The following is a 24862-nucleotide window of genomic DNA, read 5'->3' as shown; positions in this document are numbered from 1 at the left end:
CCTGACTCGCTAGCATCAGAGAAGTGATGGAGTTGGGCATGTGTGATGTTTCCAAAGCCTTTAGGTTTAATGCATCTTTCCACTTTGAACTCAGATAGCATATCCAGCTCCTCCATCCACCTTGCCCAGTGATGAAGGATGTCACATGGGACAGTCTCATCCCATCCAAAGTTTCTCCGGCAAAGCTCCTGCAACATGATCTTAGCCGGCAGGAGGACAGGTGCAAGAAATCCAAGTGGATCATACACTGAACTAGACACTGACAACATTCCACGTCTGGTGGGAGATGCTTGATGGATTTCCATCTTGAAGTTGAATGAATCCGTTTCAGCGCACCATTGCAAGCCCAGGGCTCTCTCGACAGGAAGTTTATCCATGTCTAAGTTTAGCTCCTTGAGATCTTTTGCTCTATGCTCCTCAGACAGGGTTTGCAATACAGTGCGGTTGTTGCTGCTCCATTTTGTTAGGGCAAACCCTCCTCTGTGACAGAGAGCAGTCAGATGCTCAACCATAAGGATGGCCTCCTCCTCAGATGCTATACTCTTCAGGCAATCGTCCACATAAAAGTTCTCTTTGACTGTTTGGATCACCTCTGTTGGAAAGTCGGCCTGATTATCGTCGGCTGTTTTCCTCAGAGCATATATGGCACAACTCGGGGAGGATACAGCACCAAACAAATGGACAGTCATACGGAACTCAGCCACATGCTTGGTCAGATCTCCCTCCGGCCACCACAGAAACCGCAGGAGGTCTCTATCCTTTTCCGGGACTTGAACTTGATGAAACATCGCTTGCACGTCTCCCATGATTGCCACTGGTTCTTGCCTAAATCGCAGGAGAACTCCCAGCAGTGTACTGTTGAGGTTGGGACCTTGCAAGAGCTCTCGGTTCAGAGAGGTTCCCTTAAATGTCGCAGCGCAGTCAAACACCACTCGTAGAGTTTTCTTCCTTGGATGATATACTCCGTGGTGGGGGATATACCACACATTGCTGTGGCTGCTACTCAGCTGCTGGGTAGGTACTTCCTCTGCGTATCCTTTATCAATCATCTCCTTGATGTATGAACTGTACTCCTTGAAAAATAGCTCATTTTTCTGGAACTTCCTTTTCAAGCAGAGAACCCTTTGTTTTGCCACAGGGAAGTTGTTGGGCAGACACAATTCTTCCTTCCTAAAAGGCAATTTCAGGCAGTAGTGATTATGCTCAAGGGTTGCAGACCTTTTCACAATTTCCATGAATTTGATGTCTTCTCTTGACAACCCTTTCTCTTCTGTAGCCCTCTCATTGAAGTCATGATTGTATTGATTGTCCAACATTTCTTCTAACTTGCACACAGAAATCCTATTAACCATGGCTGATGTACTCTGACACTCTGCTCCGGAACTGCTGTTGTTTCCATGCAGAGGACCATTAATAACCCAGCCTAAGGCTGTTCTCAAAGCGTATGGGCCATCGCCTTTACTGTTGACAACCTCCCAGGGCTCCAACATTTTGGGTGCGTTGCTTCCGATCAACAGATCAACATTCGCCATTATGCTGGGGATTTTAATCTTTGCCAGGTAGGGCCACTTTGCCAAATCTCCTTCGTTCAATAGGTTATCTGAGTTTGCCAGCATTTTCTTCTGTGTTTCTGGAAGTTTATAAAAAAGGTTGTCATTGATTCCGGACACCTCCAGGCCTGAGACCGAGTATGCTGGCACCACTCTTTCCTGTCCCATGGTTTGTAGGAGAAGATGAGTTTGTCTTCCAGCAATGGTGAGTCTTCGCATGAGCTGCTCTGAGAAAAATGTTGCGGAGCTTCCAGGATCTGAGAAGGCATACGTTTGAATGATTTGGTCTCCCTTAATGGACTTGACTTGGACTGGCAGGATGGGGAGCAGGCAGCGATCCCCTCCGGCCCCCGTTTGACCACAAGTTTTCGGGGATGCTGTCAGCGCTTGGACACCTGACTCCCTGGCGGGTTCTGTAGGTGCATTGGCTGTCTCTCTCCAGTCGATGTGAAGCACAGTAGGATGCCATTTTCCACAGGACCTACAGGTCAACCGCCTCTCGCAGTTCCGACTCCTGTGCCCAGCACACAGGCAGCCAAAGCAAAGATCTTTCTCCTTAAGGAAGCTCAGCTTGTCCCTGTGTTTCATCTGTGTGAACTGTTGACACTGCTGCAATGAGTGACCTTGAGTGCAACACGCACAGCCTAGCACCACTGCAGAGTCATGTCCTTGCGATGCATCTCTCCACTCTCCGTTATTCTCCATTGATTCCATAGGTGCAATGGTTGTGGCAAAGCTGTTTCCCTTGATCCTATTTCCCTGATGGGGCCTCTGCCTATTAGCAACCATAGATGCAATCATTCCGGATGCCGAGTCACTTATGTCACCATACAGAGGGTCTGATATTATTCTGACATGTCTTTCTAGGAATTTCACCAGGTCTTTGAACAGGGCTCTGTGTTCGGTTTTCTCCAATATGTCAAATGCAATGGTTCTCCATCTCTCTCTGAGCTTGAATGGCAGTTTAGACATGATTGCCTTCATATTAATTGGCATATCCAACTCTTGCATGTACTGTAATTCCTCCATTACATTACAACAGCTGCGTAGAAAAAGAGAGTAAGCCTGCAATGCGCTTACATCTTCTGTCTTTATTATGGGCCAGGACAGAGCCCTTTCTATATATGCCACAGCAATCTTGTATTTACTGCCGAAATGTTCACAGCAGCTGCTTTGCTTTAGCATAGCCATACTCAGGTGTCATGTGAAGACAGCTACGGATCAGCTCCCTTGGCTGACCCCTAGTGAACTGTTCAAGGTAGTAGAGGCAGTCACCCTTGCTGGCCTTCTCCTCCACTCCTTGTTCAAATGCTCTCATGAAGGAAATATATTGCAGTGGATCTCCATCGAACAAGGGGATGTCTCTTGCTGGCAATGATGATAGGCGTTGTTGTTGGACGAGTGCTGATGTTATTTCATTTTGCCTTTGCATTACTATGAGAAGGTCCCCAGAGTGACTTTGATCTGTTGGTTGAGTGTTGGGATGGGAACGTTCCAGAGTCTACATCAATGTTTCCCTTTCCAGTGTATGATGGCTGTTTGAATTAGTCCACTCCTTCGGTCGAGTTGCAAGGTGTTGGCTAGCACTCTGAGGCACCCTTGTGGCTGTTAATGGGTTGTTGGCTGCTGGCAACGACAACTGCTGAGTCCGCTGGGGTCTGCTTGGGGGTATAAGATTGAATTCCTTTGCCAATGGGTCTAATCTGTTTACAGGTTCCATGTTTCTAGTTTCCCTCTCCAGGTAAGAATTCATTGCATTGGATACCTTTGACCAGCTATCAGAGGCCTGTAGCACAGCGAGTTTAGCTGCAGACTCAGCAAGCATGGTTTCCAGTTCCTGTTGTTCCTTTTTCCTCCTTATTTGCTGTTCCTGCTCCTCCAAAGCATGTTTTTCCTTTAACGCCACCATACGGACAAACAGCGCTGCCTTGTCTGCTTCCATTATAACTCTTGCGGAGGAAGTAGTGCTTGATCCACTGCTACATGCACTCTTCCTGCTTGAGTGTTGGCTGCCTACATTTGAGATACTGTCCTCGGGTTGATGCCATCATCATTCTTTGATACATTTTGTTCACCATCATTGAGGACATTTTGTTCAACACTTGAGACCCATAATTGCACCTGTGTGATACGTTCAGTTATGTTCAACATTTGAGCTTTAAACCACACATCATGTTTCTCTTGTTCAACCTCAGGCAACATACTCATCACAGAATCATGAACACCCTTTGCTTCATCACATACTTTAAGCAGCTCATTAAAAGCACGCTGGACCTGTGATTTCATTCCCTTTTGTATAAACTCTTTTATCTTTCCTTTTAAGCGGCTTGCTTTGTTAAGCTTAGCCCTCCTATCCTTTTGCAATCGTTCAATTTTTTCAACAAACGCTTTAGCAGTCAATGTTACAATACGTTTTTCTTTGTCCCCTTGTGCATCAGTGCCATTTGCAACATTGTTCGAATCAGCTGCTGGCCCAGTGGGCTTGTCCGAGATTTCATACATTTCAGTTCAAATGTTAGCAACAAGTTCGCAACACAGTATAGTCAAGTTTAGTGATCCTCCCCAACCCGACTGTCACCAATGCATCGGATCACCAATGCGTTGGATTTTTAGCCCCACAGTGTGTGTGCACAAAACTTGAATGGCCATTCATTTAGTAGCGCTACATATACCTCGCGTTGGGCGTCATGCGTCTAATGAATTTCCAGTTGTCTTTCGAAACGAAGTGTTAATTTCTGTGCTGGTGTTGATGATATCCTTTAGATTCGCAGAGACGTGAAGCAATGTTGATTCCAATACGAACGCCGTCCTCGCGCTGTCCACGGCTGGCTGAACAAACCGTGATGTTCCTTCCTCTACAATCCACGATTCCATGCAACGTTTTTGGCTCGGTTCAAACGCGACTGTAGCCTAATCTACTGCATCGGTAACGTTGAGCGGAAAGCTTTTTGACTTGTGTATGGGCTAAGTCTACACTTAAAGCCCAGAGGGGTTGTTGACTGAGCACTTAATTGACGCGCTTGTTAGATGTAAAATAACGTTCCAACCTTGCGTTCTTGGTTAGGCAAACTTTATTACTCACGGTAAAATCCAATCCATAAACATGTCCATACATCCAAACTCGCATCTAATTTACATGTAACAGACCTTTGTTATACAAATGAAGCGGTCAAAAAGCTATATGCGCTCTCCCTCCGTCAAGCAACACCTGACACCTGCAAGAATGTTCACACCTTTATTGTGTAAGCCCAATTAAGGTGGAGCGCCATCTAGTGTCCCAAACAACATTAAAACATGACCCGAAATGGCTCCTACATATGCGTTATTATACTATGATTTTACTGGTCTGGCCCACTTGAGATCAAAGTGGGCAGTATGTGGCCCCTGAACTAAAATGAGTTTGACACCCCTGCTCTAATACATTCTTGAATTCATCTATGACTTTGTTCTGACCATGAAAAAGGCATTTAGGAGCAACAAAGTTACTGCCTGCTAGGACTTGTTTTTCTGCCAGAGCTATTATCCACAAGCCTGCATATTTGCTTTGGGGCACTATCTTCATGAGTTTGTGTGTGTGTGTGTGTGCGTTTGTGTGTGTGTGTGTGTGTGTGTGTGTGTGTGTGTGTGTGTGTGTGTGTGTGTGTGTGTGAGAGAGAGAGAGAGAGAAAGAGAGGGAGAGAGAGAGACTGAGCGACATCTGAGACAGACATCAACATTCTTCACCATTCTTGCACAACTCCAACCGATGGTGGTGTGTGATATGAGGAGGACTTGTTGCTTATTTTGACAGACTTCTCTATTGCAAGTCATCAATGATACTTGAAATTCCATTACAAACTATATAACATATAAAGAACAAGCTCAGGCATAAGGTGTCCTGAAGCTAAGTACACAACAAAAAACATTTTGGCCTATATCCACATTCACTACTTTCACAAACAAGTGTACACACCTTCAAGCTGTTTGCATGCATTTGCAAGCAGATGTTTTGATTACAAAACGACAGATACTTTCTCTAATTTCTGTGGAAAAATTACAGGCTTAGGTTGTTCATTAAGTCCCCAAACCTTTACACCATTGTGCTTGTTCTGTTCCCCTAGACATTCTACCACTTTCGACTCTTTCCTTTTCACAGGTGCCTTCAATAACACATCCACAACTGCTCACTCTCCATTTTCAGAAACGTTTCAGTCTTGCTCACTCAATTGAGGGAGAACTTTGGCCAGCAATGGTCTATCATTCAAAACACGTAGGCTTCTGGGCAGTCTACAAACTCAGACAGCCCAAGAGAAATTACAAGACTAAAAGTTGTCTTCATGGCATCATACAGAATATGCCTTCCATTCAGAAGCACACAAGGCATGAATAAGACAGCCACATTCACATACATTACAGCTTAACAGGATGGGTTGTCACTTAATATGAGAGCCCATCACTGAACACATATAACAAGGTAAAGGAAGTAAATCATTTATGGCATATACTACTAATAATATAACATGGTGAATGTGTCATCATATTCAGTATGTTTCAATTATTTAGGTGTAGTGTCACATAGTGACTGCTATCAATGTGGATCTACTGTACTCTTAAACTAATGCAGTGAGCACAACGCATAATACCACAGCCCAGCACGTAGGCCTACCGTACAAAGTACTCTTTACAACAGAGAACCCTTTATAAGTATTCTTATATTCTTTAATATTGATTATAATAAATGTCTTACCAAAAGCCTTGGCTAATGAAAATAGGCTTTAAACATACACAGGTGGACAAATGTCCTAAAGGAAATTAAAATCGTTAAATCCAAGTTTAATTAATAACAAACCATAGCCTACCTTATTTTCAGCAGTGTCAATATTGTCCGAGTATATTCCTCTTTATACAGTTGGTTGTACCTGTTACCAGTCAGATATTTTTCGCATACAAAAAAGCAACTATTAAAAACTTAATAGTCGACAAACAAATTTTAAGAGAGATTTATAATAATGTTTTTTTCAAACTGTAATGCAAATGTCTTTGTTTTGCCTTAACGGCGAGACAAAATTAAGACGAATATCGTAACTCTGACATCCAGGACATATTCTACAATATTAGCTAGCTAGATCGGTTGTGAAGTTCCTTAAGTAGAGATTATCTAATTAATATTTGCTTTCTGTACTAGTATTAGCTAGAGAGACCTCAAATCGGGAACTCCTTTCCAGACCACCCCCTAAAAGATTTTGACCTAAAAGGCAGAATACTTCACTATCCTTTCAAAACTATAGATCCCGCCCCATATGGTGAAGGCAGCGACAATGAGCAACCCTAAATAAACCTTCAAAATAAAGGTCACGATGCAATGATTAAATACTGGCGTCCACAAGACGAATTTCAGCGTCGTTGTCTCTTCACATTGGAACAATGTTTTATTGAACAAATGATCCCACAAGGATATGGAAATATATATATTTTTAAAGACCAGATCATTATGCACAGCTCATTTCTCTCAGTCTATTAGCTATTTTGTTGTACTTGAATTTCTCAGCAGAAGCTTTCTTTTTTTTTTTTCAAAACATTGTCACTGATTTGTTTCCATATCCCCTTTCGTCTCACATTTGTCAAAATAAGCATCTTTCAGAATGGTGGTGCTGGGGTCACTACATCATCTGTATTGGTGATCATATCTTTTTACAATATTTTAATCAAAGTGTCATCAGCAACTATCGACTGATTAGCATTCTTCATGCAGTTTCCAAAATTGCAGAAAAATGGATATCTGAACAGATTACAACATGTATTTAAATGCAAGCGCCTTCCCATTACATCCTATGCAATTTGGATTTAGAAAACACCATTCTATGGAAACGGCTAATGGTTTTCTGTTGGAAAATCTAAAGGCTAAACTGGATAAGGGTGGAGTGGTCAGAGCTGTTTTTCTTGATTTAAAGAAAGCTTTGGATTTGGTTAATCATGAAGTTTTAATTAAGAAGTTATCAAAGTACCGTAAACATTTTCCCCTGATGTCATTAAATGGATCAAATCATACCTTACAGACAGAAAACAATGTGTTCGTATAGATAATAACATTTCCGAAATAACTGATATTCATGTGGGTGTACCCCAAGGTTCCATATTGGGTCCCCTGTTATTTAGTTTATATATAAATTATCTACCTGAGGTCTGTCCACCTACTGTCACCTGTCAGATGTATGCTGATGACACTGTTATTATCTACATGCTTCAAACAAGATGCAAGCTGCAGAAGAGCTATCAGCTACAATGATTAATATTTCCAATTGGTTAGCAAACTCGTGTCTCCACCTTAATGCTGATAAAACAACATGTATGTTTTTTTCTAAATCTGCAAATAGAGATTCAGATCCAGATGTTACAGTAGCAGGGAAAAGACTTTCAGTGGTCCGAGAGTTCAAATATCTGGGAATAATAATAGATTCTGTTTCAGAAAAAACATCACACTGTTGTAATTATGAAGATGGAGAATGATTATGGATTATATGATTGAAAATGGACCTCTTAATCACCTTTTTACTTTTATATGTGGGGCGGCTGTGGCTCAGGGGGTAGAGAGGGTTGTCTGTTAATCGCAAGGTTGGCAGTTCGATCCCCGACTCCTCCTAGGTCATGTGCCGAAGTATCCTTGAGCAAGATTCTGAACCCCAAGTTGCTCCCGATTGGCAGGCCGGCGCCTTGCATGGTAGCTCGCTGCCGTCGGTATGTGTGAGTGAGAGTATGAATGGGTGAATGAGAGGCAAACATTGTAAAGCGCTTTGAGTGCCGTTAAGGTAGAAAAGCGCTATATAAATGCAGTCCATTTACCATTTTATATGCTATATTACTGAAAAACAAATGCAAAGCTGTTGACTTATTAGTATTGCCACTAATATGTATAGCCCAAAGTGCAAATCTGGATAATTAGGGGCTGGGTGCGAGAGAAGGCTATGTGTGTAGGCTTTTTCCATTAGAAAACTACAAAGTCCAGCTATCATGAGGTCATTTTACGACCCTGTGCCCAGTGCAGCTGGCCTTCAAGGTCAGAGCAGGCCTAAAAAATAGAATAAATATATTTAAGTTAATTTAGTAGTAATCTGAAGCCCCGAGGGTAAGAGACCAATAGTATGAGAAATGCATAATGCATCTGTGACAAACTATTGTACCAATAGCAAAATTACTGAATATGATAAGGTTTTGATATATAAGATGAATGTCCGGAGAAATATTTTTGTCTCATCATGGGATCTTGCTCACGTTTGTTGGAATCTCTGTCACTCTGAATTCTAATAAACACTTTGCTTCAAACTTAGTTGAGTTTCAGTGCTGTTTCAAACTTTGGATATTGGTTGAAAACAGAATATTTTTCACGACAATTCACAACTTACATTTAAAACACAGGTCAAAAAGGTTGTAAACAGAATCAAATTTAATTTGGTGAATTTCAGACACATTAGGAATAATTTAACCACAGAGGCCTCAAAGTTATACATTAATGCTATGATTTTCTTCTGTGTTCTAATGTGTGTCTATCCACTTTTACCTGTGTCTACTATATATGCTCCTTTTTATGTTTTTCTCATGCCATTAACTGGCCACCTGTCATGACCTGGAATAGTGGCTGTGTCATTTTACTTGTCTATGCCTATGTGTTTCTTGTTTTATGTTGTTGTTATTGTCGTAACTTATCTATTGTTTTAAGCCATTAACCTGCTAGGGACTGCAGATGAAAATTAGCCTGTATGGCTAAATCTGGCACATTTACATGTTCAACTCTGTGCTCATGTTGATTAATGTGCATTGTCCCTCTCAATAAAGAACTCAAAAAATATATACTGAAACATATTTAGGAAGATCCACCCCTCAGAATCTGGTCTTACTTTTATTAGATGAGTATTATATGAAATGGTGTTAGGGTTCAAAGGTCACACTTTCATCTCTCAGTCCTACAACCCCTACAGTTTTTCAGATTTCTTAACCCTCGTGCTGCCTTCGGGTCACATGACCCAAAGGTTCATAACGAACCATCGTTGTGTTTACCCAATTTTACCCAATACAAAAACAAATAAAAATAATTTTCTTTTAACCTTCGCAATGTGGGGGGTCTGAGACAGCCCAACGGTTAAAAGAAAATGCTTCACTTTGTTTTTGTATGCGGTAAAGTTGTCGCAATACGACGGTGGGTCACAATGACTGATGGGTCAGAACGACCCGAAGATAACACAAGGGTTAAGCACAATTTTGAAAACAACTCACTTTGTCAAATCACAGCACACGATTCACACAACCAGACACACAAGTAGCAGAACACCTCCAATCTTTTGCTAAATGAAACACTTCGTTCAAACTATACAATCATTTAGAAAAAAACTATTCTGTCACCGTATGCCACACACATGGTTCATACAATTTGACTCTGTTTGAATCAATCTTCAATTTAAAACACGTTTACAGTAACTATTCTTTTCTAATGATGTAACCTGCCTGATTTTGTCAGATATATTGTTACAGTTGAGTGGGTAAAGTACATGAATATGTTGACCAAATACAACAACACAAGATCAGTACTGCACACTGATGAAAATATTTACTGTATTTCATCACATTGTCTACGTAAAGGTTGCATTTTGTGCAGAAAATCTGAACATATTTCAAATTGAATACTGTATAGTAGGCTATACATACTGTAAACACAACAAATGCATTTGTGGAGACGAATGAAAGTATTCAGTAAATTTACATTTAATCATTTAGCAGACGCTCTTATCAGGGCCTTACAGGGACATTCTCCCCGAGGCAAGTAGGATGAAGTGCCCAAGGACAAAACGTCATTTTGCACTAATTTTGCACACATTTTGCATTAATAGCCCGATTCCCTAACCGCTCAGCCATCTGACCCCATATTAAATACAGAACATTGTTTCAATCATGGACTGCAGGGAATGGGAACAAAAAAAAAGTAATGATGTAGTGCATATAGTAGGCTACATTTTACTGTACTGTCCAAAGTCCAAATTACTGTTGCAACAGTATATCTGCTGAAGTTGGGCTGAACTCTTTGTCCAGCCTCTCAATGTTGCCCCATGGTTCACAACATGGTCAACCAATGTTGTTCGAATTTCATTAGATACTGTAAATTTGGCCCTATTCTTCCACGGCCCCCAGGTTTACCTCTACCTCTACCTCCAACTCTTCCTCCACGTGCTCCCCCTCTCATCCTCACTCTTCCTCTTCCTGCAACATTGCCTTCCATTTTTTACGAGGACAGGAACACTGACCTGTTGCCTTTTTATAGTGCTTACACCTGATTGGTATATTTATTTACCTAGGTTATCGAGAAGTCGGAGCAAATTTACAAATTAGCCGTTTCATCAATAAAATACGCACATTTTCAGCACCTACACTGCCCATTTCTCGTCACATTTTAATTCAGCTGCTGATTTACATGTACTGTTTAGCTGAAATATGAATTCTAAAAACTTACAGCAATGGTGGTCACAGGATTCTGTTCGTCCTGTTTATCACGGCAACCCCGCCCCTGACGCAAGCGGTTCTTAATACTGACCAATCACAGCCAAGGGGGTCTCCGTAGCTCTCCGTAGCTCTCCGAAATTACGACGGATAGTTAGAAAATTCAGGAGGTGCACGTCGAGCTCTCCGGGGCTCTCCTCCCCGTAGAGGAGGGCATTCCCATGTGTCCGTTTTTCGAAAAACGCAGAAGCATATATCAGTCTTCAGAATGTGCTTATAAATGTGCAGATCTAGGCTGTTGTTTTGCTCCTTAAGTGTCAGGTTTCACTAACTGTGTGTTATTTAACTTGTGTTAAATAACCCCCAGGGGGTCAGGGGCCCCTGACCCCCGCCCCTGACGCTAAGAATGCTTAGCCTATCAAGATCAAATGAAGCAGACAGTGTACATGCTTTCGAGTACCTTAATCGATAGGCTAGGCTACTGACCATTTACAATAAGTTGTTACATCAATTATTAATTGGCAGCACATACTTTATGAGTGGAAGGTGTCTTTAAGTAGCCTAACCTTATTGCTTTAGGGGAAATAGGACGAAAATATGTGCAATATTACATTAGCTAATAGACTATTACATTAACCTGTTACGAAATATAGGGTTAGAACTTTGTTTCGGCGGGGGGGGGGGGGGGGGGGGGTGCCCCCACTGCTAAAAAAAAATCATAGAACACTGCATTTCATTCAATAATATTAATATTATTATTATAATTGGCATTATTTAAACTACAATGTTAAAATTATTTATGGTGGCATCGGGTCATACTTAGCCCCTTTCCACCAAAGTGAACCGGGAGCTAGTTCGGAGCTGGTGCTAGAGCCGGTTTGGAGCTGGTTCAATTTGCGAGGCTTCTAAGAACCGGTTTGCTTTTCCACGGGCTAGAGAGCCACCACAGAGCCACGTCATTACGTCACTGTATACGTCTCATCTTTCCCAGCAACGCTAGCGCGGCAGCACCAAACACAAAGCAGAGTCCGTCAAACAGTGCGTGTCCACTGCAGCGACGCGAATCGCTTGCCATCGCTTGCCTTCCCACAGTGCACCACACTCGGGGGCGTGTCAGATAGATGAATATAAAGTTGTAGTTCTCTAGAGTCACTGTTGTAGTTCGTATAACATCATGGCAAAGTGTGCAGACTTGGGTTTACGTACTCGCAATATCGATCAAAATACAACTTTTACACACGTTAAGCAAAAATAAGATACACTGGCTAGATGTAGCATGATTTTATCTACTGCACACAATACCGTTATAATTTCTTTCCAGTAAGATTGTAAATAATTGTATGCATAGGCCTAGCTGTATTTTGATAGACAACCACACCCTGTATTCAGAACCAACAAATTACATTACCTCCCGCTCTTTTATATATTTTTGGAGGGAATACATTGGTAAATATAGTCCGATACTCTATCATTCATCATGAATAACGTTCAGAGGATTGCTCTAATCGCCCTGCTGTACTGCCGGAGAAGACGCCGCCGACTCTTCTGGGTTCGTCCCATTCGCCGTTTGCGGACAAACAACGGAACTTATCACCGGCTGGTTCAGGAGCTGCGACTGGACGACAACTTATTCCAGCGGTACTTCAGGCTGAACCGGGCCGAGTTCGATGACCTGCTGACCAGAGTGGGACCCCAGATAGAGAGGCTAAACACCTCGTTCCGCCTCGCTATTTGTCTACGGTAAGCTTTAATAGCATTTATAGTAAACAGTTAATATTTCAGTGTTCTCAGACAAAAATATACTGTAGTGTATATTTTCTATGCATTATTTTCTGTCTTTGTAGATACCTTGCCACGGGGGATTCGTTCATGACAATCAGCTTCAACTATCGTGTGGGCTCATGCACTGTGGCACGTATTATTGGGGCTGTGTCTAAAGCCATTTGGGACTGCCTGGTGGAGGAGTTCATGCCTGTGCCGACCAACCAGGACTGGAGGGACATTGCTGAAGGCTTCCTTCAGAGGTGGAACTTCCCAAACTGCTTGGGTTCCTTTGATGGCAAGCATGTAGTCATCCAGGCCCCTCACAACTCAGGGTCACTTTACCACAACTACAAGGGGACATTCTCCATTGTTCTCCTTGCCAAGTCAAGTCAATTTTATTGATCCCACTAGAGGAAATTTGTTTGTAGACAGGTATTAAAACACATTCAATCCATCATAAAATACTACATAACCAGCATACCTGACACCACACAAGACAACACACAATACATTACAATACAGTACAAGGATCACTTAATATTGAAAACCCAGAATAAGTTCCGTCCATAAATACTTCATGCCATTCATTTATGCACATTTAGCCTCCCAATAGCAAAACAAACAAGAGTCCCCAAATCGTTTTGTTCTGTGGGTGGGAGCTCTATACCTTCTTCCTGAAGGCAAGAGCTCAAACTCCCCCTTCAGGGGATGGTCAGTACAAGCCAATATGGACTGGGTCTTCCTTGCGACCTGCCGAACATAAAGCTTAGAGAGCTGGACTTGGTTTACCCCAATGACTTTACTGGCCACTCTGACCAGCCGATCAAGCCTATTCTTATTAGCTAGATTCAGATTCCCAAACCATACCACCACACAAAATGTCAGCACTGACTCAATAAAAGTTCTATAAAACAGCGTCATCATTTTGGTGCACACCTTAAAAGAGTTCATTTTTCTCAAGAAATAGAGACGTTGCTGTACCTTTTTTGAAATGGCATCTGTGTTGTTCTGAAAGCACAGCCTGTTATCAAACACAGTACCCAGATATTTATAATTCTCAACCAAATCAATCTCAATCCCCTCAATAGTTGTGAATCGGGGAATGGGCACCAACCTCCTGAAGTCGATAATCATATCTTTGGTCTTTGACAAATTCAGTTCAAGGTGAAACTCCTTACACCATGACACAAAGTAATTGACAACCAGCCCATGATCCATATCTCCTTCCTTCAGCAAGCTGACTATGACCGTGTCATCTGCAAACTTTATGATGTGTCTATTCTCAAACTTACTCTGGCAACTATTTGTGTACGGAATATAAAGAAGAGGAGAGAGTACACAACCTTGGGGTGAGCCAGTGGATGAATGGAGCTTGTCTGAAAGGACGCCATTAACTCTCACACACTGTGATCTTTCTGTCATAAAGTCTAAGATCCATCCAATAATATTCATATCAAGATTGAAATCAGAAAGAAGTTTCTCTACTAGAAAGTGTGGTTGAATAGTGTTAAAAGCAGAAGAAAAATCAATGAACAGAAGTCTGGCATTAGTTAGTGGGCCCTCAAGGTGATGATACAAGCTGTTCAGCAGCGTCAGAGAGGCATCTTCAACACCCCTACCAGCTCTCTAAGCAAACTGCAGAGGATCCAGAGAACCCTGGATCTGCTACAGCCCATCCCACCACTTTCTCTAAAACCTTCATAAGTAAAGATGTAAGTGCTACCAGTCTAAAATCATAGGACTTTGGTTTTGTACACTTAGCGACAGGGACAATAATTGAATGTTTCCAGATTTCTGGAATCTTTTGTAACTCCAGAGATTTCATAAAAATAACCTGAAAAACATTGCAGAGCTGATCAGCACAAGTCTTTAGTACTTTGCCACAGATCTTATCAGGGCCGGGGCTCTTCCTACTGTTGGTGTGCCTAAACAGTTTTGCAACAAAGTCAATATCAATGGTCAATGTTTGACTCGACTTAGTCTTGCACCTCATCTTGTCTATCTGTTCATTAAAATCTTGTTTATCAAACCTTAGATAAAAATCATTCAAACCATCAGCCAATTGGCTATCAGAATTAAAACCCTCCAGACTGACTGCCTTATTACCCCTTACATGACATCCAGTCATCTTTTTCGTGCCATTCCAAGCAGTTCTTAGATTATTACTTTTGAATTCTGTCTCTATTTTGTCCCTGTAGTTAAACTTTGCTTTCTTAATTTCAGCCCTTACCTCTTTCCTGAACTCTCTCATCTTGGCTATATCTCCTCTATTAAATGCTGCTCTCCTTTGACTTAAAAGACTCTTCAAGTCTTTTGAAACCCAGGGTTTATTATTTGGGAATATTCTAACTTCCTTGGTAGGGATCACAGAGTCCATACAGAATGTAACAAGCTACACACCACATCAGTAAGTTCATTTATGTCATCAGAGGAGTCCAGGAACACTGACCAGTCAGTACACTCGAAACAGCCCTGAAGTGCAAGGGAACTCTCCTCAGTCCAAACCTTATCCATTCGCTTCACAACCTGCTCACGCTGAAGCACAGTCTTGTAGGTTGGAAAAAGGTGTACTACATTGTGATCTGAAGATCCAAGCGGGGGTCCACCCACAGATTTATAACCTCCCTTGATAGAGCCATAACACAAGTCAAGGGTTTTACTGTGATGAGTAGGGCATGAGACATACTGATAAAACCCCGATAATGTGCCCTTTAGTTTACAATGGTTAAAATCTCCCATAATAAAATTGGGGGAATCTGGAGATATAGATTGAAGTTCTTGTGTCACTATAAATATTAATTCAGCTGCTGCTTTGGCGTCTGCTTTAAGATGTATATAGACCACCGTAACAAACAATTGAGGGAATTCCCTCGGAAGGTAGCCGGGCCTAAGCGACACAGAGAGTAACTCTATGTCAGCTAGACAGACCCGTTTTCTTACCGTAAAGTTGCTACACCATCTGCAGTTTATATACAAACAAACGCCCCCTCCTTTAGCCTTCCCCGTTACCTCAGTCACGATCAAGTCGAATAGGAGTCCCGAAACCATAAATTTCCAGTGAAGAATCCGTCTCCACGTGTGTGAGCCAAGTTTCCGTCACCGCCATAATACAGGCTTCTCGAAATTCCCACAGATGATTGACATTCGCTTGCAACTCGTCGATTTTACTTCTTAGAGACTGCGCATTAGATAGTATCATAGAGGCAGAGGGATGCGATTATTCCGTAGTTGTTTACTAATCCGCCTCCGAACACCACCTCTTCTTCCACGTTTCCTAATATTAACTTTCCCAGGCTTGTATCCTTGTATATACATCCTATCATGGGGCATCGCATCTGGTTCCAATACACTGAATGACATTTTGTCTTTAAAGTAATCCGGCGTTTGTCTGTTCCATTGAAGCCCCAAGAGAAACTCCCAAGAAAACTGAATTCTGTTTGTTTGGGAATGGTGGAGGCCCAAAGCGAAATTTAGAGTGAGAATAATTGCCAACATAAAAAGGACCTCCATAATTAGTGACCTTGCACAACAATCATCCGTATCAAACAGTTAAAACAGTTAACGTTTTAGGAGTTTAAAAATCCCAAATTAATACAATAAGCACAAAAACAAGAAGACGCTCAGACGCACAAAACCTGCTACTGGTCGCCACATGAGCAGCGCCCGCCCTCCGGTTGTGGACGCAGACTGCATGTTCCGGGTCATCAATGTCGGTGACTATGGACGGAACAGTGACGGCGGGACCCTGGGGAACTCTGCGTTTGGTGAGGCACTGAAGTATGGGACCCTGGACCTCCCAGAGAACGGTGTCCTCCCTGGAGCAGAGCCACGTGGACCACTGCCACATGTCTTTGTGGGTGATGAGGCCTTTCCTCTGCGGAGCAACCTCATGCACCCCTTCCCTGGGACAAACCTCGCCAGGGAGAAGAGGCTGTTCAATTACCGCCTCAGCCGTGCCAGGTTGACAGTTGAGTGTTCCTTTGGCATACTCTCCACCCAGTGGAGAATGTATCGTCGTGTCATTGGTGTCAACCCGGCAAAAGCGGAGGCGTGTGTGAAGGCCACCTGCATCCTCCACAACTACATCCGGAGGTCCAGGAGAGGTGCCAGGGGATCTCCAGCAGCCTGTCCTGGCCAGAAGGGGTTAGCAGGTCTCCAGGAGGTTCCACGAGTGGGCAGCAACAACGCTGCACGTGCAGCAATTCGCGTGAGGGATGCATTCACTGCATATTTCAATGCAGAAGGTGCAGTGCCCTGGCAGCAATCAGTCGTATAGCCCATGTCATCAAGAAACAAAGGCTCTTTTAAGAGCCACCCACATTAATCACAAAAAAAGCAAACAGTTTCAGAATGTTCTTTTCATAAAATATGAGCTTAAATCATTGTTTTTCTTATCATTATTAATTTTCAACAATTCATAGTAAATACCTAACAGCCCATTCAATAAAAGGAACACAAAGTTCTGTCAGTGACATATTCTTTTTATTACATGTCACTGTGTGGCCTGCATCTCTGCTTCAAAAAACATGCGGTGAATATTGAATTTTAATTCGGACCGCTTAGCTGGTGGCAGTCTTTTCAGGGCAGGGAGAAAGCTTTTAAAAAAAAAGCTCATCCTCGTCCTCTGCTTGAGGTGGTGGAAGAGGAGCAGGTGTCTGTGCCTGCTCCATAGCACCAAGCATCCTCTCTTCAAATTCGGTCAGCCTCTCTTTGCGCACCCTCTTTCGGCCAGAGGATGCTGGGGGCTGGCTAGTGGTTGCTGCCTGACTAGCAGGGGAAGCTCTGGCCTCACTGGCAGGGGTTTCTGGCTTACTGTCTGGTTGTGTGGCTGCTGTCTGCTCTACTTCATCCTCACTGGCCTGGCTGACTGGGGATGTGGTGGCAGGCCTCTGGAAGTTGCTGCTGGAGTCCCTGTACTCCATAAATGGAGCCAGGAACCCCATCACAGCAGCATACTTCCAAGGTTTGTGATTTGAAAGGCCTGCTCCACTCCTGCCCAACTCTTTCTCCCTGTTCTTCTCCCTTTTGAAGCTGTCCTTCAAATTCTTCCACTTTTTTTTGCAAACCTCAGCTAGAAATAAAATATTTGAAAACTGTTTAATAGACATACACGTTGACGTGTGTAAAAACGTTGTATTATATTACTTGAAGTCTCTGCTAATCTGTCGATACAACTAGGAGTCCCAGCCGGGCTAACTAGCTAGCTCTAGTTACCACAAAACGAAGTTACGTAATGTGACTAGACTGAATTTGAAAGTACAAAATACCCACCAGGCAACCTTGCGCCAAGCATCTTTTTTTTATATTAACATCTCTATACGAATACAGAGATGTGTCGTACAGCACTGGGTAAGCAGCTACACAAACGATTACTTTCTCCTCCATTCTGAAACTGAAAGCTAGAAATGTTTACCATGGTTGCTACGTTACGAGAAAATAATCCGATTGGCCATCGCTAGCGAAAATCGCTCCTCATTTGCATAAAGTTGAGAAAATTTCAACTCGAATCGCGTCGTTACCCACAATGCACCACGCCATTGATTCGCCTGGCTCCATTGAAAATGAATGGAAAACATGTTGTCGCTCGCATCGCGTCGCTGCAGTGAACACACACCGTTAAGGCTGTTTATCAATCCGAAGAACGCTAAGAACACAAGGTTGAGATAACGCTTTTTAACGCTCTGCATCGCTTGCCTTCCCACAGTACACCACGCTCGGGGGCGTGTTAGACAAGTTAATACAGAGTTGTAGTTCTCTAAGGTCACTGTTGTAGTCATGGCCAAGCGTGCAGATTTGGGTTCATGTACTCACAATATCGATCAAAATACCACTTTTACACAACATTTATGTAAGTGCAAGATTTTACTAGTGCAAGATTACAGTAGAATACATGTTACGCCACCGGTCACTCAACCAGTCGTTTGTAGGCTGGGCTAGCGAGCTAGCGGTGGCACAGAACAGTCACGTAATGTGACGAGACTGAATTTAAAAGTAGGCTATAAAAACACAGTAGGAACAATGACGACATCGGCAACCATGCACCATGCATTATTAGTTTAATGTAATCTTTAAATTCAGGCTCGTCAAATTAGTAACTTTGTTCTGAACAGAACTGGGTGTGCAGACACATACGAAAAGTTTCTCCTCCATCTTGAAATTGTGAAACCTAGAAATGTTTATCATGACCAACGGTTGCTACGTTACAAGAAACAAGAAACCAATCCGATTGGCCAACTCTAGCGTTTTCATGCTCCTCATTTACATAAAGTTGAGAAAATCCAACTTGCAACGCTCCGCTCGCCTTCCCACAATGCCCTACGCGAGCGTCAACGCCTGGTTTCATTGAAAATGAATTGGAAGCCGACGCCGCGTGCCGCCCGCTCCGCTGCAGTGTGAACGCACTGTAAAGGCTGTTTATCAATCCGAAGAACGCGAGGTTGAGATGCGTGTTTTCTTGGCTATTGCGCAATACCCTGGACTCGCAGCAGTATGACAACACTGGCATTATCAGCGCAACATTTTATTAACTTTTGCTGTATAGTGCTTGTGTATTACATTTGTGTTAAAGGTGACATGACATGAAAACTTCACTTTAGGAGGTTATTTAACATTAATATGAGTTCCCCTAGCCTGCCTTTGGTCCCCAAGTGGCTAGAATTTTCGATAGGTGTAAACCAAGCCCTGGGTGTTCTTCTCCGCTTTTGAGAAAATGAAGGCTCAATTGCTCTGTTTGAAAATCTCCTCCTTGTGACGTCACAAGGAGGAAGGTTACCTTCCCTCTCTCTGCTTTGCCCTCCCAGAGAATCTGGCCCGCCCATAAGAAACTGAGCTACGACCGTGCAAGTGTTTTTATCCTCGAGAGACATCATGGCTTGCAAACGAACGAAGCATTACATTTGCTCAGTTTGGATGTACAAAGGAAAACAAAAATCTTTTTACAGTTCCTTCATCTGAGCCTCTGAAGACCCAGTGTCTTAATTTTATTTTCTCTGGAAATGCGCCTACACAACTTCTGTTGAAGGCGCATTTGTTTTGTATGTCTGCGCCAAACACTTCAGCCACGACTGTTTCCTCAACTTGAGCTAATACAAAACTGGCCTTGCTGAAATTAAATTCTGGATCAGTACTAACACTCCTTCGTCCAGCTACTAACCTCGGACAAGTAAGTTAACTAACGCTATATCATTTTGTAGCTTTACTGTATATGGTTACCTAGCTTGCTACCCTTAGAATGTGGCTGTAACATTAGCTCTGCAGCTAACAGCTGAGTTACTGTCGCTAATGGAAAGGTAGATAGCATCAAGTATGTGTGTGAATACACATGCTGTAACGTGAGTGTTGTACACTTCTTTGTTATTTGGATAACCGTTCTGCTGTTGGTGTTATGGCGCGCGCGATATCCGCCTTTCCCCTCATTGAAATGACAGTGTGTACCTCTGCAAACCAGGGTTATCAGATGAGAATGGGCAAATTCGAGGCATCTTACAGCAACAGGGCTACAGCCATTGCGATACATCCATTGTAAACATTAGCGCATGGTGCCGCCCCTCCGCTCCTCATTAGCATTTAAAGCTACAGACATCAAAACAGCGCGTTCTGAGGAAAGCTCCTTGTGGGACTGCTAGTAGTGGCTGTAATTCTGCACCAAGGCTGAATTTCGGGAAAGAGACTTCTGATACAGTATTAGGGGACCACTAAGGCCTAGATAAAAGCATCCAAAAACAGCATGTCATGTCACCTTTAAATATAGGCGGAGCAAATTTACAAATGAGCAGTTTCATCAATAAAATAAGCACATTTTCAGCAACTACACTGCCCACTTCTCGTTACATTTTAATTCAAATGCTGATTTACAAGTACCGTTTAGCTGAAATATGAATTGTAAAAACTTAGAGCAATGGGGGTCAAAGGATTCTATTCGTCTAGTTGGTCACGGTAACCCCGTCCCAAGTGGTTCTTATTTGGTTCACAATCTAGACCAGCTCCGAAGTGGGGCTATTTGCGAACCACGTACGAACCACGTACTAACCACTTTTCCTGTTCTCAGTCTGTCGAAAGACAAAGAACTGGTTCGCGATTAAGCACCGGCTTCAAACCAGCACCCAAAATGCGTCGGTGGAAAAGGAGTAACTGTCCCACCACCAGGGCCGGAGTGCGACCCATTTTCAGCCAGAGAGTGTAATGGCCAAAACCAGTCCATCCCCACCAGGGGCTAAGCCATACGTTGTAAACATTCGGGGTTTAGCCCGAACCTAGGACCTAGTCATGGTTTTGATGTGAGCTGAAATCGGAACTTTACAGGAATGCGAGCGCATGTAGATTTTTTGCATTAATTTCAGTGCAAAATAGCTTTTGGAGCTTCATGTAATATAAACATTATGTTGGACTCATTGTTATATTTGCCAGAAATTACAACCCAAATTTTTACCTGAAAGATTCGGGGCTTTTGAGAAAACATGTTTTTCAGGAACCTAGATTTATGAAGTGACAGATCTTTTTTTAGCTGGCTTTTTCAGTTTCTCCTGGCATCTTTTTCCCATCCATTTTATTCTTTTCGCATCAGCTTAATCTTGCTAACTCCCTTCACAACATTAAATGATGGTTTAGAGTTGTCTCCATGGCAACAACCTTGGTACACACGCTCGTGTTTGAGAAAGAGAGCATGCATGCATGCTCTGACAACTGAAAACAGCACTTAATGGCACGGTCTGATAATTCGCTTATTTAAATTAAAACCTAGTGTAGCCTATAAGCTTACTTATCAGTCACACAGTAACTTAACATATATAATTTTATACGGTGTGTGAAAAAACAAAGCGAAAGCAGGCAATCTGCCGGCCCTATTTATGGGCGGGCAGAGCGGCCCACCGGGAATTCTCCCGATTCTCCTGATGGCCACTCGGGGCCTGCCCTCCACGCCTCCATGCCACCCTACAATGTGTCACACTGCATGACCAATGAATGCCGCTTCTTCTTCTACTTAACGGGGAGATGGGGGGGGGGGAATTTGAGTGATAGGGTTGAGGGAGCACCCTTCCCTCCAAATGCTCTTTGAGGAGACTATAGTCAAACAGGCTAGGAAAATTATTGCTGACCCCTCCCCTGTTCTGTATTCAGGGGCACAGTAATGGGGGGAAGATTAGAAAAAGATAGGTATAAAATACTTTTCAACCCTCTATCAGTGAAACTCCTAAACTCAGGACATAAGGACAGTGTGAAGTGAGGGGTTTATTGTATCTGTATGCACAAACTTTTTTGTGGAATCCACTTTGTTACTGTAAAATGTTAATGTTGTTGTTTTTTGGTGTGTGTGTGTTAATTTTTTTTAAACTGCGAGCCACCAATCTACTTCCGCATTAACGATGTAGCTGAATGTTGCTTGTTGCCTAGCTAGCCGATTCATTCTTTTTATAGGCTATATTAGTCCAAGGAAAGGATAGCCTTTATAATGGCTAGAGAAGTAGACGGATTATACAAATAGTTCGATTTAAAAAGACCAAAAAGGTCGAGGACAGCCTTTATGAGAAAAAGCGATTCCCCATTGATCTGTCACATCAGAATTTTGATCTGGGTTAGGAAAGTCTTGAAATTTGAGTGAGAATGTCGCCCGGTAGACCGCATAGTCTTAGGCGGCAGCCATCTTCACGTCATGTCAAAGTTCATAATTTTACAGTTTTTTACAGTTCATCTTTTGCATCCGACATGCACAGTTGAGCATGCTTGACAGTCGTGTGACGTAGGGTGATAATTGGTCTATACTCTGTCTTACCCCTACCCCTTACCCGTAGCCCTTATTTACCCCTAGCCCTTGTGTCTCGAAACTGAGGGTAGGACTAGCCCTATGAAATGAGACACCACTTGGTTACAGTTACGTATATTGATGTCTCCATAGCAAGCAGGGCCAGGTTAAGGTCATCTGGGGCCCAGGGCAGAAGCCTCCCCGAGCCCCCCCCCCCCACAAAATATTTTTTTATATATATATATATATTATTATCACTATGATTTTTATCAATATATATTAGAGAGAGAGAGAGGGATTGGTAATTAAATTATGACAGACAAAAAAATATCAGTGTGTGATACATTGTAATCAATGGGGGCTGCTGGTCTTTCAAAAGAGGGGAAGCTCATTTTCGGCCGACATCCTAAAAATGAGGAAATGTGGAAATTAGGTTAAACTGAAACAAGGAACGTGGTGTATAATTGTATGAAATGTATGATGAAAATTGGTTAGAAATTTCGCCAAGCAAATACCAAGAAATAGGTTGCTGCAGTTTGTCTTTCAACTACAGTTGCAAAATCCGCGATGGGACTGAGCTTGAATAGCTTCGGTGACTTTTTGTAGTACAAAATTAATGTCAATCAAAAGGAGATGCAGTCTTTCGACAGACCCTCCAATCATCACGCGGAAGCCCAGCGTCCAGGCCAGCCCACTCCTCCATTCACCGCCAGAGACGCTGAGCGTCCGAGGCGGGACATAATCTCAGCATTCATCCAATGACCGTATAGTTTCGAAGCACTGAAAAAAACTGTTAAAAGCAGCCCCATTGAAGTCCATGGAAGCTGAGCTTCAACAGGGAAATGCACTGTGACGCTACGGGAATGTATGCAAAGGAAATCAGTCAGTCGACCTGCTAATATATGTAGCTGATTCTGAAAGAACTCGTCTTCGATATGAACATGTTCTAACGCATTTAAAATGTTAACACAATAGTAAATATTTGACCATTAATTTTTTGAAATTTTAGGGGACGCTGAGTCCCTTGCAGTTAAAGAATATATTGTGCTTATTAAAGTTATGTCTTATGAAACTTAGAAGTGTGCTCAGGCTTAAACATGGTGTCTCACACAGGGTGTGGGAAGCAGGCTGTTCTTTGTGTCTTAATCTCTCCATTTCAGAAACAACCTTGAAACCGGGTGGAGATGGCACCCGAGCAGGTGGGACACGTAGGCAAGAACAACTCCCTGATGCACGAGAGAACAAGCTCAACCCTCTTTTCATCTTTGTGTTTTAATTGCACTGTATAATATATGCTGGGAAGGGAAAGATAGCCAGTTGGACTTCGTGAACCAGCCCAAACTCTGTTGCGGGTAGGGAAACGTAGACAACCCCAGAGCTCTGTACTTGTTGATTTCCAACTGCTGCATTAAAAAGCAAATTGAATTTATCGCTAACGCTAAAATAATGCTTTACACATCCGACGGTCAAAAACCGATACTTTGATTCAATCACAAGTTCATATGAAGACTCTTGAGAATGTTTAGTACACAAATCTGAGGAAAAGTTGACTATAACATGAAAAGTCGATTTTTGGTGAATATTTGAAACATGCATGCTTGGCTAATTGCTAAGGAAATTTCCAATGTAATGTCTCCCTCTGCTCCTCAGCGCGCGCGCTCCACATCCTCACACACTCAGCCTTTCCCTTGACACACGCGCAAGCTTCGCGAGACGCATACACAACATTTCAGGCAATTGTGGGCTGATCAAGCCCCCACTCATTCCTTGGCTTGAAGTGAAGGCCCTTGTGGATCTTGATGGTAATGCATTTTAGAAAAAGTTCTCAAAATCCTGAAACATTGATAGTATAGGCCATGAGTAACTACCACACCACAAATGACCCACCATTACCCATAGGAAGAGCTACAGCCACGCCCCAATTGTCCATTTTCAAAGTGATGGCATTTCCACCTCATCATTCTAAAATGTCCGAAACTATACATGCCTAATTTATCATGGGAAATTATACAGTGGTGACCCATACAGTCCACCATGTACGGTGAACATTTAGAAAATTTACAAATATCTTCGTATGAACCATGACTCCAATTGACTAAAAATGTGGTTTGATGTGTAGGCCACATGTAGTTATGCTTGTTTGAGACCACAATAGCTATGGGAATAAGAGTGAGTGCAATAAGGAGGATGTGAAACTCAATGCTCTGAGTTGGTGCATGTCAGTCTAGGCAGAGGTAGCCTTTTAAACCTCTACAGCCACACCCCAATTTGCCCATTTTCAAAGTGATGCCAGTTGCATCCCATTTGTCCCAAAATTCTGAAATTCATTAGATATGCCTTATTTCTC

The 24862-nt window shown here is 42.6% G+C and overlaps 1 protein-coding gene across 1 annotated transcript in view; it reads right to left on the bottom strand.

Annotated features, from left to right (window-relative positions):
- svild (supervillin d) overlaps nucleotides 1-6774 on the bottom strand; it is a 147925-nt gene extending 141151 nt beyond the window's left edge. Inside the window, exon 1 of the mRNA XM_062475125.1 lies at nucleotides 6389-6774. The gene's annotated coding sequence lies outside the window, so the exon portion shown is untranslated. The remainder of the gene's footprint in view (nucleotides 1-6388) is intronic.
- Between the last annotated feature and the right edge of the window lie 18088 nt (nucleotides 6775-24862).

This window comes from Osmerus eperlanus, chromosome 12, assembly GCF_963692335.1.
Source record: "Osmerus eperlanus chromosome 12, fOsmEpe2.1, whole genome shotgun sequence".
NCBI classification, from domain to species: Eukaryota; Metazoa; Chordata; class Actinopteri; order Osmeriformes; family Osmeridae; genus Osmerus; species Osmerus eperlanus.
Note: the sequence above shows the minus strand (reverse complement) of the source record. Positions and strands in the feature narration are given on the sequence as shown.